The 17,760-nt window shown below is 38.4% G+C and overlaps 1 protein-coding gene and 1 pseudogene across 6 annotated transcripts in view; both read right to left on the bottom strand.

The window, feature by feature from the left end:
• Window positions 1-17,760, bottom strand: part of STARD9 (StAR related lipid transfer domain containing 9) — a 123,855-nt gene that overhangs the window by 81,318 nt on the left and 24,777 nt on the right. The gene's annotated exons all lie outside the window — the stretch shown is intronic.
• Window positions 12,169-13,733, bottom strand: LOC148107057 (importin subunit alpha-1 pseudogene; annotated as a pseudogene).

Here is a 17,760-nt window from a genome sequence, read left to right as displayed (position 1 = left end):
GTTCTAATAGTTTTTTGGTGGAGTCTTTAGGATTTTCTATGTATAGTATCATGTCATCTGCATATAGTGACAGTTTAACTTCTTTACCAATATGGATGCCTCTTATTTATTGTCTTGAATGCTGCAGTTAGGACTTCTAGTACTGTGTTGAATGAAAGTGTTAAGAGTAGATACCCTTGTCTTGTTCCTGATCTTAGAGGAAATGCTTTCAGCTTTTCACCATTGAGTATGATGCTGGTTGTCAGCTTTTCATATGTGGCATTTACTATGTTGAAGTATGTTCCCTCTAAACTCACTTTGTTGAGAGCTTTTATCATGAATGGATACTGAATTTTATCAAATGCTTTTTTTGCATCTACTGAGATGGTCACAGGAGTTTTATTTTTCATTTTGTTGTTGTGATATATCTAGCTGATTTTCAAAATACTGAACTATCTTTGCACTCCTGAAATAAATCCCACTTGATCATGGTGAATGATTCTAATATTTTTGAGGATTTTTGCATCAGTGCTCATCAGGGATACTGGCCTGGAGAGGGAGAGAGAGAGAGAGAGAGAGTAGTGTTTTTATCTGGTTTGGTATTAGGGTAATCTGGCCTCATAGAATGTATTTGGAAGTTTTCCTTTCTCTTCTATTTTTTTTTTTTTTTGAAACAGTTTGAGGAGAATAGGTATTAACTCCCTTAAATGTTTGACAGAATTCACCTGTGAAGCCATCTGGTCCTGGACTTTTGTTTTTTGGTAGTTTTTTTTTTATTATTGATTCAATTTCATTGCTAGTAATCTGTCTGATCAAATTTTCTATTTCTTCCTGATTCAACTTGGGAAGATTTTATGTTTCTAGGAATTTATCCAATTCTTCTAGGTTGTCCAATTTGTTGACATATAAGATTTCATACTATTCTCTTATAATCTTTTGTATTTCTGTGGTGTCAGGTCTCTCTGATTTTATTTGGGTCCTTTTTTTTTCTTGATGAGTCTGGCTAAGCATTTTATCAATTTTATTTATCTTCTTCATTTATTCCTATTCTGATCTTTAGTATTTCCTTCCTTCTACTCAACTTGGGTCTTGTTTGTTCTTTTTCTAGATCCTTCAGGTTTTAAGGTGAGACTGTTTATTTGAGCTTTTTCTTGTTTCTTAAGGTAGGCCTGTATCACCACAGATTTTCCTCTTAGAACTGCTTTTGTTGCATTGGTTGGGTTATTTTTAATCAACTCCATCCAGCACTCAAGCTCTCTCCTCCCACTCTCATCTTTGAGCTGTACACTGTCACATCAGAATCAGTGAGAACACATGGGTTTCAACAGAAAAAGATACAGAAATAGATATGATGTAACTGCATGTGTATGTGTATGTGTGTGTGTGTGTGTGCGCACAAATGTATCATCCCTAGCTTTGTCTAACTCTACTGAGAGAACCTGGGAGCAGTGATACCCCAACAGCAATGACCACACCTACCACCCAGATCTCACCTTCTAAATATCATTTTCTACTAATAGGAGCAATTTGCGCATCATAACAAGCAATGATAATAATAACAGACTGTAATTCATTGAATAAAATGGGAAACCACAAATTAATACACATATAATAAATAATTTGAAAATCTGACAAGGAATGGGATATTTACATAGTAAGTACCCCTCAACAAAATATTGATTACAAAGAGGGGAAAAGAGTAACTTTACAGTGGAGAAGACTGGCAGATGCCACCTTAATCAAGTAATCAAAGTGAACTCTGTGATATTCCTACCAAAATGTATAATCTGAATCTAACCATGGAGAGACACTGGACAACCAAATTAAGGAACATTCTACAAAATAACTGGCCTGTAATCTTCCAAAGTGTCAAGATCATGAATATAAGGAAAAACTGAGGAACTGTTCCAGACTGGATTAAACTAAACATAAGATGACTAAACGCAACAAGTAATTCTCAAATACATCTTTTTAGTATAAAGGGCATTACTAAGACAATCAACAAAACATGAATGGGGTCTAAAGATGAGATGGTAGTAATGTAACACTTTCCCAATTCTGAAGTTTGCATTGTGGTTATATTAGAGAATGTTGTTTTCTATAAGAAAATACTCAATTACTTGGGGTAATTGGACATCAGGATGACAACTTTCAGATGGCTCAGGAATAAAGTTTTAAATGTACTTCCATCTTCTCTAAGTTTTTCATTTCAAAAAAAATTTAAGTTTATAAAAAGATGTAAAATATAACATCATACACATAAACACAGAGGGATAGAAGACTAAAGATGTAGAACTTTTTTTTTTAAAGATTTTATTTATTTGACAGAGAGAGACACAGCGAGAGAGGGAAAACAAGCAGGGGGAGTGGGAGAGGGAGAAGCAGGCTTCCTGCTGAGCAGGGAGCCCTACGTGGGGCTCGATCCCAGGACCCTGTGATCATGACCTCAGCCTAAGGCAGATGCCTAACGACTGAGCCACCCAAGCACCCCAAGATGTAGAACTTTTAGAATATGTTAGAAATTATGCAACCATCAACATAATATAGAGTGCTATATATTTATTATGTTATATATGAACCTCATGGTAACCACAAACCAAAAACCTATAATAGATACACAAAAAATAAAGAGAAAGGAATCCAAGCATAATGTTGAATGAAGTCATCAATCACAAGGGAAGATCAAAAGAAGAAAGGAACAAAGGTAGACTACAAAAACAACCAAAAAACAAATTAACAAAACAGTAATAAGTACATACCTATCAATAATCACTTTAAATGTAAATGGTCTAAATGCTCCAAGTGACATAGGGTGACTGGATAAAAAATAAGAGCCATCTTAATGCAGCCTGTAAGAGACTCACTTCAGACCTAAAGACATATACAGACTGAAAGTTACAGGATGGAAAAAGATATTCCATGAAAATGAAAGTGAAAAAAAAGCTGGGGGAACAATACTTTTATCAGACAAAATAGACTTTTAAAACAAAGACTGTAACAAGACACAAAGAACGCCATTACATAATGATAAAGGGATCAATCCAACAAAAGGATATAACACGTGTAAACATCTACACACAGGAGCACCTATTATATAATGCAAATATTAACAGACATAAAGGGAGAAGCTGACAGTAATACGCTAATAGAAGGGGACTATAACACCCCACTTGTTTGAATGGATAGATCATACAGACAGAAAATTGTAAGGACAGTGGCCTTGCATGACATATTAGACCAGATGGACAGGTATATGCAAAAGAATGAAACTGGACCACTTTCTGACACCATACACAAAAAAACTCAAAATGGATTAAAGACCTAAATGTAAGACCTGAAACCATAAAAATTCTAAAAGAAAACACAGGTAGTAATCTCTTCGATATTGGCCTTAGCAATATTTTTCTGTATCTCCTTCCTCACACTAAGGAAACAAAACCAAAAATAAACAACTGGGACTACTTCAAACTAATAAGCTTCTGCACATAAAAAAAAAAATCAACAAAATGAAAAGACAACATACTGAATGAAAGAAGATATTTCCAAATAATATATCCAGTAAGAGGTTATTATCCAAAAAACCAACCTAACACTGAAAAAGCAAATAACCCGATCAAAAACGGGCTAAGGACCTAAATAAACACTGCTCCAAAGGAAACAGAAAGATGGACAGACGCTCAACATCACTAATCATCAGGGAAATGCAAATCAAAACCACAATGAGTTATCATCTCACACCTGTCAGAATAGCTAGTATCAAAAAGTCAAGAAATAATAAGTTTTGGTGAGGATGTGGAGGAAAGGATGTGTAGTGCACTGCTGGTGGGACTATAAATGGGTGGAGCCCCTGTGGAAAAAGGTAGGGAGGTTCCTCAAAAAATTAAAAATAGAAATGCCATGTGGGGGCGCCTGGGTGGCACAGCGGTTGGGTGTCTGCCTTTGGCTCAGGGCGTGATCCTGGCGTTGTGGGATCGAGCTCCACATCGGGCTCCTCCGCTGGGAGCCTGCTTCTTCCTCTCCCACTCCCCTTGCTTGTGTTCCCTCTCTCGCTGGCTGTCTCTAGCTCTGTCAAATAAATAAATAAAATCTTTAAAAAAAAAAAAAAAGAAATGCCATATGACCCTGTAATTCCACTTCTGTGTATCTACCCATAGAAAATGAAAATACCAAATTCGAAAAGATATATGAACCTCTAAGTTCACTGCAGCATTATTTACAGTAGCCAAGATACAGATGCAAACTGTGTCCATCAATATATGAATAAATAAAAAAGTGATATATATTATACAATGGAATGTTACTCAGCCATAAGAAAGAATGAAATCTTGCCATTTGCAGCATCATGAATAGACTTAGAGGGTATTATGCTAAGTGAAGTAAGTCAGACAGAAAAAGACAAATACCATATGATATCACTCATATGTGGAATCTAAGAAACAAAACAAATAACAAAAAACAGACTCAACAGAGAACAAACTGGTGGTTGTCAGAAGGAAGGGGGTTTAGCAGATGGGTAAAATAGGTAAAGAGGCATGAGAGATACAAATTTCCAGTTATAAAGTAATTTACAGGGATGAGAAGTACAGCACAGGAAATATAGTCAGTAATATTGTAATAACTTTGTATGGTGACAGATGGTAATCACACTTGTGGTGATCATTGCATAATGTATATAATTGTCAAATCACTATGTTGTATATCTGATACTAACAAAATATTGTATGGAACCCTATTACCAAAAAAATAAAGATTTTGGCCAGTGGGGATGGGGGGGGCTTCATAAACACAAATGGATGAGGCCAGACCAAGACAACCCTATGGGAGGGATATCCCTCAGATCTCCTGCTAGGGCTTTCCACTGACTCAAGCCAGAGGCCAAGAGAGCCAATTATTTAGTCCAATAGGTCATCCTTGGGGCAGAGAGTAAGGTGGAAAAGGTTTAAAAGTTATCTTGAAGGGCAAAAGGAAGATATCCAACAGGACCTAAAAGAGGAAAGGAATGCTGGCTGAAGAATCTGGCCAGACTTTATGAAATAGGAAACATGTGCACTGAGTTTCAAACAAGGATTTTCATGATGGGGATGATTTTCAAGCTGGCATGAACACCACATGTCAAGCTGTGAGTAACGACAATGTGTGGCTGTTCAGGTGAAATTTGAAAATCAGATACACTGGGAAATAAAACTATTTAAGTATTGGGGCCATGCTAAGGATCAGGTTTTATTTTCTTTCATCTTAACATATACTGCATTATTTATGGCAGAGTCTCAAGGAATATGATAGATGAGCCACTGTTATACCACAAAAAATCAGCCGCACAAGGACAACCAAGTAGGAAAGAAATTAAGAAACACACTTACAGATAATCCTCAAATCAGAGGAAATCAAAACTGACATTATAAACTACTCACAAAGCAATGAAAAGAACATATATGAATGAAAGACAGCAAAATCCATGATTAAAGAATAACTTTTGTTCATACGTTATTTTCTTGACTTTCTCCACATCTTTCTTTAGTTCTTTGAGCATCTTTAAGACAATTGGTCTATAGTTTTTATTTAGTATATCTGCCTTTAGGTCTTTTTCAGGGACAGTGTCTATTGATGAATTTTTTTTAAAAAAATTTTTAAGTAGGCTCCATACCCAACGTGGGGCTTTGAACTCACAACCCCGAGATCAAGAGTCACGTGCTCCACCAACTGAGCCAGCCAAGTACCCTGATGAATTTTTTTTTTCCTTTGAATAGGCCACACTTTCAGGTTTCTTTGTATGTCTTGTGACTTTTTATGTTGAAAACTGAACATGTGTCATCACTTCTCAGCCTTTTGGCTAAGATCAAGTGAAAACTGAACATTTGAATCTAATAATGTAGTAACTCTGGAAATCAGATTCTCTCCTTTCCCCGGGGTATGCTGTGTCTTGTTATTCTTTTTGTTTATTGGGGTTTTTTTGTTTTTGTTTTTTATTACTATAGGCTGTCTCTGTGCTGAGGATCAGCCTGCCATGTAAACTTAAGGTTTTGGCCGGTCTTTTCTGAGCCGTTGCCTGGGCATGCATCATCACTTCCTAATCTTCCCCATGTATGTAGTTGTTTTTAAATGCCCTGGTCTTTAATGTCTGACTGCCAAATAGGGAAAAACAGAAAAATAAAGTGGGAGTAGGGTGGACAGTTGTCACTTTAAATCCCCAGAAGCCACTTTGGCTGGATGGGAACAGACTTGCAACAATGGGAATGGTGCAACAACAATGGCTGCCCAACTCTTTGCAACTCTGTGATCGCAAGCAGGAATTAGCGATCAGCACAGACTCGTGATAATTGGAAGACAGGGTCTTTTTTTCTACCCGACTCCTGCAGGCTGTGTGCAAGATGCTCTAGGACCAGTGCATAGCTGTCTGTCATGTGGCTGGGGATAAAGAATGGGTAGCTGCTACTGTGCTAAGAGCTGAAATTGATAGAAATTAACTGCAATTTATCCTCCAAGTCTTCCTCTGGAAGTTGCAAACCCTCAATAAACTCCACAATTTCAAAAACCATTACATCAGACAGATCCGGCCAGTGAAATCCCTGTCTAGGTAAGGAAACAGAATCCTGATGCTTCCTTACTCTGCCATCTTCCCAGACTCCTCTCCTCCATAATGATTCCTGAAAATACAATTAGTATACCCATATTCCCCTACTGAAAACTGCATCTACTTAAGTACATAGGAATCTCTTTTATTCTTGAATCCATTAACTCTGATTGACCCAAATTATCACCCTACAGATGTACTTTCCCTTTTAATTTTCTGAAAACAAACAGAAATATGTGAAATAATGTTAAATTAATCAGAGAATCTAATAAAATCAAGTGAAAGAATTTAAAATTATTTATTCAAACAATATTTGTAGAGTGCCTACTAAGGTAAAATACTGTGCTAGGCAGCACTCCCATTGTTTAGAGATAACTGTTAGGCTTACTTTGCACAATGAATACTTCATTAGAAGTGTTTTATTCAGGGGTGCTTGGGTGGCTCAGTCAGTTAATTATCTGCCTTCAGCTAAGGTCATAATCCTGGGGTCCTGGGATAGAGCCCCACATTGGGCTCCCTGCTCAGCGAGGAGCCTCTTTCTCCCTCTCCCTCTGCCTGCTGTTTCCCCTGCTTGTGCTCTCTCTGTCAAATAAATAAATAAAATCTTAAAAAAAAATAGAAGTATTTCATTCAAAGCCAGGGTTTTAGATCCATATAGTAACATTTACTAAGCAATTATTTTGTGTTAGGCTCTCTTCTTAGCACGTTAAATGTTTTTAATTTATTACTCCTCACAACACATTTATGGGATAGTTACTATTATTATCATTCTCTAATTTTCACAGGAGAAAACTGAAGTTTTCTCAGGTACTAGGTATTTACTACCTGAGGTACTAAGTAGTAAGTCCTTAGTAGTTCTACAGATAGTAGAAAGTACTACAGGTACTAAGTATTTCTTAGTAGTAGTAAGTGAAGTACTTACCTCACAGGTACTAAGTATTTCTAAACAAAGCTCTTGCTCTTAACCACTGTGATATCCTGTAGCTAATGAGGTAACTGTTCAGAGTTACCAGTAACTATTCAACTAGTAACAAGTAACTATTCAACTTACCTACTAAACACTAAGCTATCACCCTACAATTTACAACTATCTTCATGGCTTCCTTACTTCCTGGTGTTTTTGCTCTACACTGAGAGAAACTTCACCAAGTCTCATTATTAGTATTTCTGATTAGAAGTTTCAATAATATTTTGTTATATTTTGGCTAAAACAAATAGACTCTCATCCTACTGCCATTTGTTAATAACTTTTGGAGTTTTTTGCTCCATTAACCTTTTCATTGTGTGTGAAGAGAATTATAATCTCATCCCCAAATTTCACCCACGCTGCCATTATTAAACGACCAGAACTAGAAGCCTTATTAGAGACAGACACAATTATAGTTTTTCTTTCTTTGCTGTTTTTCAAATTAGAAGAATGCTCACTTTTTGTACCAAGTTAAAAAAAAAATCCAACAATGCATAAAGAAAAAGCTAACCCTGGATTCCTTTCCTTACCCCTAATTCCACTCATTCAGGTGTCCAACAGGTAGCCTTCAGGAACTTCGGCAGGGAAGGATATATCTAACAGGTATGTCCTCCCATACCTTTCTCCACATACAGAAGGATATCCGGTTCTTTGTTTTTGTCTGTTTTCACTGAACTAGACACATACAATACACATGAACCTGCAGCTTACTTTTTATCATATAATATACCATGAACATTCAGGTTATTTGCTATAGATATAACTTTTTCTTTTTTCATGCATACACACCACAGCTACAGTTACACAAATACAATTTAAAATAATTGGGATATCACTCATGCTGTGGGGGAAATGCTTTATTTCCTTTTTATTTACTTTCCTCTTCCCCCTTCCTTTTTCCTTCCTTCTACATTAATCTCATACCTTCAGGTAACATGTTAACGACTGGCATCATTTCTTGTTCTTCCCAGTCATAACACATACACACACACACTTACATATTTGTGGGTTTTGGTTATTTTTTTCCTTTTTAAAAAAATTTATTTGAGAGAGAGAGTGAGAGAGCAAGAGAGAGAGAGCACAAGCAGGGGGAGCAGCAGAGGGAGAGAAAAAAGCAGACTCCTCCCTGAGCAGGGAGCCTGATGCAGGGCTTGATCCCAGGACCCTGAGATCATGACCGGAGCCAAAGGCAGATGCTTAACTGACTGAGCCACCCAGGCACCCTTGGTTACTTATTTTAAAAATGGGATGTCACTGGGGCTCGAGGTGGCTCAGATGGTTAAGCATCTGCCCTTTTTTTTTTTTTTTAAGATCTTATTTATTTGTCAGAGAGAGAAAGAACGTGCACAAGCAGGGGGAGCAGCAGGCAGAGGGAGAAGAAGCTCCCCACTGAGCAAAGGAGCCCAATGCGGGACTCGATCCCAGGACCCTGGGATCATGACCTGAGCTGAAGGCAGATGCTTAACTGGCTGAGCTTCCCATTCGTCCCAAGCATCCGACTCTTGATTTTGGCTCAGGTCATGACCTCAGGGTCATGAGATCGAGCCCTATCCCCCCACAATTGGGCTCTGCACTGGGCATTGAACCTACTTAAGATTCTCTCTCCCTCTCCCCCTGCCCCTCCCCAGCCCAGCAAATGTCTCTCTCAAAAAAAGTTTTTTTAATAAAATGAAAATTAAAAAATAAAAATGGGATGTTATTGTTATTATACACTTTGTTTTTCTCAGTCAATATCATCTCATGAAAATTCTTCTAAGTCACCTGCAATATATTCCATTGTATAAATGCACCAAAACTGATTCAACCATTCCCCATAGGAATGGGCAATCACTTTGTTTCTATTTTATCCCTACTAACAGTGTTTCAGTAAATATCCTTAACTATATATCCTTATGTACTGATGTTTTTATTTTTTATAGAGTAAGTTTCAGGAATGGGACTGCCAGGTCAAAGGGTAAAATATTTCTTATTTTCATAAATATTGACAGATTTTTTTCCAAAAATTTCTGACAATGTCTGAGTATCCTTTTCTTTCTATTTCCACCAGCAATCAGTATTACTGCTCTTTTTTTTACTGCTCTTAGTTTGAATGATGTAAACTCATATCTCATCATTATTGTAGTAACAGTGAGTTTGAACTTATCATTTATTTTTTGCCCATTTGGATTTGCTCTCCTAGAAAGGGCCTATTCATATCCTTTGACCAGTTTTCTACAGGATTGTTTTTCTTTTTCTTGTCAATATTAAAGATGTCTTAGTGTATTATTTACAGCAGTGCTATATCTACCAGATGCATTGCAAGTATTTTTTTCTCCAAATCTATTGACTTTTAAGTTAAAAGACTTTGTTTAATTATAGGTTTATAGAAGAACTTAGCAGAAAGTAGAGTCCCCGTGTACCTCTTCAGCTCTCTCTCCACTTCTCAGTTTCTCCCATTAAAATCTTGCATTACTGTGCTATATTTGTCACAATAGGTGAGACAATATTGATATATTATTATTAACTAAAGTCCCATAGTTCAAATTAGGGTTCCTTCTTCGTGTTGTACAGTTCTATGAATTTTGACATATATATAGTGTATAATCACATGTATTCATCATTACAGTATCATACAGAATAATTTCACTGCCCTAAAATGCCCTGTATTTTGCCTAGTCATTCCTTCCTCCTTCTCCCCAAAGTGTCATACACTTGGAATCATAATATGTAGCCTTTTTAGACTGGCTTCCTCCACTTAGTAATATGTATTTAGGGTTCTTCCCTGTCTTTTCACGATTTAATAACTCATGTCTTTTTTTAGCGCTGAAGAATATCCATTGTCTAGATGTATCACAGTTTATCGGTTTACCTATTGACAGGCAATTTTGGCTGCTTCCAAGTTTTGGCAATTAATAAAGCTGCTGAAACATTTCAAGCACAGGTTTTTGTGTGGACATAAGTTTTCAACTCCTTTGGGTAAATACCAAGAAGCATGACTAACCAAAGCCAACTTTCCCCTCATCTTGCACCATGATCTCCAAGAATCCATGCATTCTAATCTTTACCTCTGGGCATTCCAAAACAGTCCCCACCTCTGTATGAAGTCCTGTACCGGCTTCCTCTATTAGAACTGCAACAAAGCCTGAGGCCTCCCCTGAACTCTCTGGGCCCTGTCAGCTGATCCCATAGCTATTCCTGCCTTTTTTTAAGGTAAAGAAAAGGGTGGGATTTAATTGTTATTTATGGGACATTGCAAGACACAAAATTCCACATAGAAATAAGAAACCCAGGGGCGCCCGGATGGCTCAGTCATTCAGCATCTGCCTTCATTGGGCTCAAGTCGTGATCTCAGGTTCCTGGAATTGAGCCCCATGTCGGCTCTGCACTCAGTGGGAAGTCTGTTTCTCCCTATACTTCTCCCTCTGCCCCTCCCCCAGCTAATGCTCTCTCTCTCTCTAAGTAAATGAATAAAATCTTTAAAAAAAAAAAAAAGAAAAGAAAAAGAAAGAAGAAACCCATTGAGAGGAAAGGCTACATACAGGAGAGAGAGAGGGAGAGAGAGAGAGAGAGAGAGTTGAAACCATTCAAGTATAGTTTTGTCATAAAAAGTGCTACAATAACAAACAAAAATTTTAAATATTTTATTTATTTATTTGAGACAGAAAGAGGGAGACCGAGCACGAGAGAGAGAGAGAGAGAGAGAGAGAGAGAGAAGCAGGTTGCCCATGATCAGAGAGCCTAACGTGGGACTCAGTACAAGAACCCTGGGATCATGACCTGAGCCAAAGGCAGATGCTTAACTGACTGAGCCACCCAGGCAGCCCACAAACAAAAATTTTAAAAGTTCTTAGTAGAAAAACAGTAAGACAGAGACTTAGTCAGTTAAGTATCTGCCTTTGGCTCAGGTCATGATCTCAGGGTCCTGGGATCAAGTCCCACATCAGGGTTCCTGGTCAGCAGGGAACCTGCTTCTCCTTCTTCCTCTCTCTTTGCCCCTCCACCCACTCGTGATCTGTCTCTCTCTCAAAAAAATAAAATCTTAAAAAAAAACAGTAAGACAAACTTATACCAAACATAGAATTTATGTCTCAGATGTATAATCTAAAAGTTGAAGGCCCCAGGAGTGCCATCCTTAACTTGGTAGGGTGGTTTCTGGCACAACATTTTTATATTCTTCCTCTGTAGGGAAATACTTCTCAATCAAGCTTAATGAAGCTTTGTACACAGACTCATTTTCATAGTTTTGTAGACCTTCAATTTTGTCAACACCCCACATTATTCAATCATTATACTAGTTTCTCAATTTCACCTTGTTTCTCAACAGCTTGAAAGATACATAAAATGGCATCCAGAATCACCACTGTCACCAGTCACAACTGGCAATTCAGTAGCTCCTAGAAGCTTCCCAAGTCGGGGCACAACTCCCATTTTCACAACCATTTCAATCTGTTCATTTGGACCATCTGGTAAGGGAGAAAATGGCCCAGTAGGTATCTTCTAATACTTTTGGATCATCATGAGGCAGGAGATGAACTCAAGTAGGAAAAATCTGCTGAATAGCATCTAATGGAAGTGCACGTTTTTTTGTTTTGTTTTGTTTTAAGATTTTATTTATTTATTTGTCAGAGAGAGAGAGAGAGAGAGAGAGAGTGCAAAGCAGGGGGAGCAGCAGGCAGAGGGAGAAGCAGGCTCCCTGCCAAGCAAGGAGCCCGATGTGGGACTCGTTCCCAGGACCCGGGGATCACGACCTGAGCTGAAGGCAGATGCTTAACCGATTGAGCCACCCAGGCGTCCCAGAAGTGCATAATTCTTGTTGCAACAAAGGTCTGAATGAGTCCAGGTAAGGTGTTGCAAGTAACCACATGTTAAATATAACATATTAGGAACTGTAAAAAGTGCCAATGTGGATCAAATGCACCATATTTGTTAACCAAGTCTTGGAAAACTGAACCATCATCTGCAATGTTTCCTAGAGCCCACTCAGCTTGTGCACTGAAGTGATGAGAGGGTGCCAACAGAGAATGAAATGCTGGGCTAGCACTCTATCTACCACAGCCTGGGTCTGGTCTGATATCCTAGAAGCAACGTTTGTGAGCACTGAACCAGATAACTGAAGGAGACTCCCATCAGTTCTGCCCAAGGATGCAAAGTGTGGAATCAAACCAGCCCAGAATATGTTGTCTATGGGGGGCTGTTTTTCCCTAGAAGGCCATTTCCTAGCAGCCTGAGTAGCTTGGAGCTGGCTTTCTAGATCTGTTGCTATTTAGCCTTTGACAATGTCATCAACAGACCAATTTATAGTGCCCTGGTTGCTGCAGTTTTCTTGCAGTGGAGAAGTAGCGACATCAAGAAAAGAGCTTACATTGCTCCTTTCAGCATGTGGTTATCCTTCTTAGCTTTCCTCAGATTCACATTAACTTTTATTTGGCACCACCTCATTTCTGTACTATCTTTCTCCTTGTTCTTGATGTTAAGGCAGGCAGCTGGTGAACTGGCATTCTCACTGGTGGACATGGTTATGAGACAAATATATCTCTACCAAATGCAATTCTTTTTTCATCCTTATCAAAAGATAAAAACAGAAATTCCTGCCTGTTTCTAGGCAGTCCTTCAGTCTACTTATCTAGGGCCTTTTTTGTTCTGAAAGTAAAAAAAAAAAAAAAGTAAAGAAAAAGAAAATTGCACATAGCAGCAGTACTCCTATAGCGCTAATAACCATAATCATTCATACACACATACACACATGGAGAAATAAAAATTCATATTTCCAGTCTAAGCCCCTGCGTCCTAAAGGAACCAGGAAAATTGAGCTTTGAGATCACCAAAACACACATCTTTGTTTATACAAGATTTTGCTATTCTAACAATGTTGTTTTGCTAAAGAATGTTCACATGGACAACTCTCTGAATGGCATGTGAGATCTGGTAGGTCCCATATGCAGTTGTCCTACCCTCTGGACATAAGCAAGGAATTCCTAGAATAGAAAGATGGATATCTAGATCTACTGCTTCCCTTTTCCTTGCAAAAAGATAGATTCATTAGACAGGATCTTGTGAGAAAAGATGAAAGATGGCTTTACTGGAAAAGAGTCCAAAGTTCTTTCCATTCCCACAGCCTCTTCTAAAAAGACAACGACAAGTGGCTCCTTGATCACAATTTGCCATGTTTTCTGTCATTTGACCCTGCCTTCCAGGCCCCAACTAACCGGACCCGAAGCAAAAGCAAGCACATTCGGCATGGGCCTAAGAGACTATCAGCATTCAGTGACCCAAATAAGAATGCTAATAGGGTGTGCCAAATTGGATACAGACTAACTGGCATTATCAACTCTGTTACTGAGACAGTGCTACCATCGGCCTCTTACAGTTACTGCTGAATTCTGAGCCATAACAAATAATATTGCAGGGTCACGTGGCTGGCTGTGTGACTGCTAACAGTTTCCTGTTTCCTATTTCCCCACATAATTTTACATTCATGACACATTCTGTGAGATAATTTGATCCCCTCCTTCCATGCAGTCCGAGAAAGCCCTATCACAATGCCAAGTTCTAATGCCAACAGCAACAGGTACTAAGCAGAAACACTGAGCAGCAGTCACATAAGTGGACCTGTTAGCAGTTTGTCCAACTGTTGGCCTGGACAAAAACAATGCCAGTGGCAATATGGAAAGTAGTTTGGTTATCAAAGCTGAGGGAGTCTTTGCTTAGTTATGGGCAGAATCCAAGAATAGTAAGCTGTGTCACTGACTTAAGGACAGCATACAAAATAAAGGGAGATTGGAGATCCAGGAGAAGGCCTTCATTCTATTAGGTAGAAGTTCCAAGAGCTATGATGCCTGCAACAATTAAGGCAAATCATCTGGAAATTAATTAAAAATCCTATAGGCCAGGGGTCAGAAAATTCTTTCTAATTAGGACCAGAGGCCAAATATATTAATTAGGCTTAGTGAGCCATATGGTCTCTGTCATAACTACTTAACTGCCTTCACAGTACAAAAGCATCCACTGACATTACATAAACAAATAGGCATGGCCACGTTCCAATAAAACTGTACTGAAGCAGGTGATGGCCAGATTTGGCCCACAGTCCATAGTTTGCCAATCCCTACCATACGGCAAAAGTCCTTTTTAGAGCCAACTTCTTAAAAAATACAAGCTGGTCTACAGGTTTCAGGAGAAAAAGGGAACAAAGCAAGACTAAAGCAAATCCTGCATATGTGAAAGTTCTTCTAATCCTTAGAAATACATGAAAATCATTTATCATTAAAAATAAAATGAAAGTACATGTACAGATCACCTTGTCCATTTTCTTACAATGACTGATACTGTAGCTAAGTTAAAGTCATTCAATAAGCTCCACACTGAATAGCTTATAAGTCAGGACAGGCTAAGTAACGTTACTGCAGCAAACTGCCAAAGCACGGTAACTTAAAACAACTATTTTTATTTTATTATTTCTGGCTTGTGCTACATGTGGGTCAATAGGGGACTCTTAGGGTTGTAGCTTCTCTAAGACCCAATTGACAGAACAACCTATTTCCAATGTCGCTTCATGGTGCCAGAAGAAAAGAGGGCTTGGAAGGTCATACCCTAGCAATGCTCAGGCATAATTTCTGCTCATAACACACTGTACAAAACTAATCATATGGCCCCACCTCACACAATAGGACCAGAAAGTAAAATTCTATCTAGGAGATGAAGAACCATGAATACTCAGTAAGCAACATGAATGACTATCACATAGCAATAGTTAAGCCACTTTTACCTAATTGATCACAAAATGAGATTCTTAACAGAAAACATTTCTGATTAATTGGTTAGCTAGAAACCACAGTCAACTTCATTTAAATTAAAATTGGAAATTGTTGGGTATCTTTTTCCTTCGTGTCTAAGGATTTTGAAATCACAGGACCCTGTGGTTATCACTGACCGTGGGATATAACCAGAAACTGCATGGGGAACAGAGTTCTCCAGGAAGTACTGGGGACAGGGTGCACAAAGGGGTAGTGCCATATTCCACTCTGGGACCAGCATATATTTCACAATTCCTTAGGTTCCCTACGGTAGTCTTCTATATCAATTTTGATGGTATAGCAGGTGCTGTTAATGTTCCATCCACAGCCACTTGGATTCCTTTGCCATTTTTATGCACATTGGGCAGCTGGTGTGCTTTAACTCCCCCAAATCAATACCAGTGTCTCCGTCTCTTTTTGGAGCACTGCTCTCAGGTTACTGGAACTTCTTTTGAAAGCCAGATGTCCTAGGAGTCAGCCTTAACCAATAGCTGACAGGTGCAAGAAAACTGATGAGGAAATTCTTGAACACGAAGACTCTACACTGTCTTTAAAGCACCCCCATGAAGTTCCTCAGCCTCTTTCCCTTGCTGGTCTCACTTCCCTTGCTGGTCCCCACCCTACTTACCATTTCTTTCCAGACAATACTCCCTAATAAATTACCTTCACAACTTCCATCTTGGAGTCAGTTACTGAGGAAGCCAGCCTGGAAACAGCCCACCCACAGCTTAAGGATAAAAAGGCTAAGTAGTGCTGTAGAAAGAGGCCAGGATTTGGACTCAGAAGACTCCAAATGACAAACTTCCAGCTCTATCACTTATTAGATAATGGAAGTCTCATCAGCCTTTCCAAAATGTAGAAATAATAGTACCTATCACAACAATTTTGAGATAATCAAATACATATGTCTAGACACCACATGTGAAAGTACTTCGTAAACCAGAGACTACACTATGAAGTTAACTCATTTAAGACAGCTGCTTCCTAACTTCCAGTCCCTCCCCTACAACCTGTAATTATGATTATACTCCCACTTGTCTACAAATAGAAAATTTGTAGAGCAGCGGTTTTCAGATTTTAGCATGCATCATAATCACCAGAAGGGCTGTTAAAAAGAGTTTGATGGGCCCCACCCCCAGAATTTTTGATTCAGTAGGTATGGGGCAGAGCCCAAGAAGCTGCATTTCTAACAAATTCCCCAGTAATACTGATGCTGACCTGGAGACCTCACTTTAAGAACTACCGTTTTAAGAAAAACTTCAACCACTCTCTACAAAGTGAAGTGATAGAAACTTACAATGGATCTGCCTTACTATAGAGAAAATTTTTAGGAGACAAACAAATCTTTTTAAAAAACTTGTGAGATTTTCTTTCCCATGCTACGGATGTCCTCATCTTATGAAATAAACGTGTGCAAGCAAAGTTGCCCGTAAAGAATATTTCTGAAGAGGAAACTCTATATTCCATCTCAATCCCTTAAGGACTTGCATTTAGTGAAAGAAAGAAAGAAAGAAAGAAAGAAAGAAAGAAAGAAAGAAAGAAAGAAAGAAAGAAAGAGAGAGAAAGAGAAAAGAAAAAAGAAAGAAAGAGGTTCAGATAGTTGCCAGCCTAGTGTCATGATCAATGTTAAGGTAACAAGAAGAATAACCGTTAATTCACTACTGAAATGTACCAGGAAGTTCCAAAGCACTTTACATGCATTAATAACTTACTCCACAATAACCCATGAAATAGATACTATTTTCATCTTCATTTTACAGATGAGGCAACTGAAGGTCAAGAAAGTTGCCCAATGTCAGAGATGAAAATCGAACCCGGGTAGTTTGGCTCTATAGTCCACAGTCTTAACTATAAACAGTATTACATGTTGGCTCTTTTAAAAGTCTACCCTCTTTACAGAATTCTAACTCTATGATCTTCCTTCTTATTGGCTTCCCTTCATATATATACCTTCCATTCCTATGTGGCCATTTGACCAAGCATGGAGCTACCTCAAAGCACAGGCATGGCTCCCAAGAAGCTTGCCAGTTGCACCGCCAGAATGTGCATAGTAACTCACAATGCTGGACTATAATACAACCACTAAATATGACCTGTACTCAACTTGACTAGTACAAAAATGATGAGGGATGATGAACAGCAAATATACTAAAATTTCATTCACTGACCTACTCTATTTTATTTTTTAAAGTAGGCTCTACACCCAGCGGAGAGCCAAATGCAGGCCTTGAATTCATGACCCTGAGATCAAGACCTGAGCTGAGATCAAGAGTCAGACACTTAACTGAGCCCCCCAGTCACCCTGGATCTACTCTATTTTAAAGATGTTCTACATGACATACACATTTGGTAAAGAAATGCACTTTTTGGCTTTCAGTATATTTTATAAATGTAACACAAAATAAGAACAAAGTAAAATCCATCTCTATAGCTAGAAACTAGCCCAGGGCTAGATGTAAGGAGGTTGGTAG

The sequence above is a fragment of the Ursus americanus genome, chromosome 36 (assembly GCF_024610735.1).
Source record: "Ursus americanus isolate L20-20 chromosome 36, mUrsAme1.1.p, whole genome shotgun sequence".
Lineage (NCBI taxonomy): Eukaryota > Metazoa > Chordata > Mammalia > Carnivora > Ursidae > Ursus > Ursus americanus.
The sequence above is the reverse complement of the archived record's forward strand: the minus strand, read 5'-3'. Positions and strand labels throughout refer to the sequence as shown.